Here is a 2,130-nt window from a genome sequence, read left to right on the forward strand (position 1 = left end):
TTGTGGATGTCTGGTAGTATGGTATTCGTGCAACGAAAGTTGGCGTTTATCAGTTTCGTGTTGTCTGATTAGTGTCATCACCATTACATGCTAAGGTTAAGAACGAAAAGGCTATTGAATGAAGTATTTAATGAAGTTAGAATCCCATGTTTGTCATATATATTAATTCAATCAATTTTATTCCCTTAGTTATAATTGTTAGTTTATTTCTTAGTTATAAACAACCTCAATTTGGTATTCGTCTTATCATTAAATAATAACCATACATTGTTGCTTAAGTGCATAAATTAATTAGTTAACCAAGCCAGTCTCTGTGGGAACAAATCTGATTTTCATCTTATACTACTTGCGAACGCGTATACTTGTGTGTATTATTAGCACGTGTTTAGCGACTAACAAGTTTTTGGCGCTATGCGGGGGAATGCAGTGTTAATTTTTAGTTTATGTGTTTTCCATCAGTGGTCGTTAAAGTTCATTGACTCGGACATTGTTACTAATTTGTCTCCTTGTCTTATTTCAGGTACTCTAGCGAGGGTGTATGCATATGCGTTTGCATACTCGTAAGATAACACTGGATAAAGCCGAGGAAGAAGAAGTTGTGGTGGTTCGGAAAGAAGTTTTTGAAGAAGAAAAGAAGGTAGAAGAAGAAGAGAAAGTCGAGGAACCAGTTTTAGTAGAGATGGGAGATCAAGCAGAAAACCTTAAGGCTTTGGCGGACTATTCGCAGCCTAAGATCAATGACATTCAGTCAAATATCATCAGGACAGCCATCAGGGCTAACACTTTTGAGATCAAGTCAAACACGATTCAGATGATACAGAACTCAGTTCAGTTTGGGGGTTCTCCTACTGAAGACCCCAACATGCACATCAGGGATTTCACCGAGATCTGCGACACTTTCAAGTTCAATGATGTGACTGAAGATGTTATCAAGCTACGACTCTTACCATTCTCTCTGAGGGACAAAGCTAAGTGATGGTTACATTCTATACCAGCAGGTTCTATCACCATTTGGGAAGATCTTGCTTAAAAGTTTCTCACTAAATTCTTCCATATGGCAAAGACTACTGCAATCCGGAATGCTCTTACTCAGTTTGCTCAGCAAACTGGAGAATCTCTCCGTGAGGCTTGGGATCGATATAAGGAGATGCTAAGGAAGTGCCCACACCATGGCATGCCTAATTGGATGATTATTAACTGCTTCTACAATGGATTGGGTGCTACTTCTAGACCCATGCTCGATGCAGCATCAAGAGGAGCCTTGTGGGCTAAGAGCTACGATGAAGCTTATGAATTGATTGAACTGATGGCTGGTAATGAATACCAGAATCCTTATCAAAGACTGACTTAGGGAAAAGTAGCAGGAATTCTGGAGTTGGATGCAACAACTGTTATAGCTTCCCAACTTAAGGCTTGACGATGAAGGTGGAGACTTTGGCTAATTATGGGGTTAATCAAATTGCTAGTGTCTGTGAGCTTTGTGTTGGTGCCCATGAGACTGATTAGTGCATAAATTCTAGTGAATCAGCTCAGTTCGTGAGCAACTTTCAGCGTTCACAGCAGCCTGTGCCAGCCACTTATCATCCCAACAACCGAATCATCCTAATTTTAGTTGGAGCAACGCTCAGAATGTGGTTCAACATCCTTATCAGCAGTATCCAGGTAAGCAGTACAACTCCCCTGGATTTCAGCAACCGCAATATGCACCAAGACAGCAACTTCAGCTACAACAAGCTAATAAAAAGTATGAATTAGAGGAGTTGAAGCTTATGTGCAAGAGTCAAGTTGCTTCTATCAAGACCTTGGAAAATCAAATTGGGCAAATTGCCAATGCCTTGCTAAATCATCAGCCTGATACACTACCTAGTGACACTAAAGTGCCAGGAAAGCGGGAAGTTAAGGATCAGGTAAAGGCAATCACTTTGAGGTCTGGAAAAGTTACGAATCCCGAACAAACTTAAGTGTTGACTGAAGAAGCTGAGGCTGAGGAAGAAGTAGAGCAGCAGGAATTAGAAGTGGAACCAAGGAAGACTATTGTTGAGCACACTCCTCCTGACGGTAATAAAGGGGAGATACAGATTTATCCTCCACTGCCTTTTCCTAAGTGGTTGCAGAAGAAAAAGTTGGACA

The 2,130-nt window shown here is 40.8% G+C and overlaps 1 non-coding gene across 1 annotated transcript; it reads right to left on the reverse strand.

The window, feature by feature from the left end:
- Positions 1-1,069: 1,069 nt before the first annotated feature.
- Positions 1,070-1,176, reverse strand: LOC141662367 (small nucleolar RNA R71). Its single transcript, XR_012550487.1, has one exon. It is a non-coding gene; the product is annotated as a small nucleolar RNA R71 (small nucleolar RNA).
- Between the last annotated feature and the right edge of the window lie 954 nt (positions 1,177-2,130).

Source organism: Apium graveolens, chromosome 5 (assembly GCF_009905375.1).
Source record: "Apium graveolens cultivar Ventura chromosome 5, ASM990537v1, whole genome shotgun sequence".
Lineage (NCBI taxonomy): Eukaryota > Viridiplantae > Streptophyta > Magnoliopsida > Apiales > Apiaceae > Apium > Apium graveolens.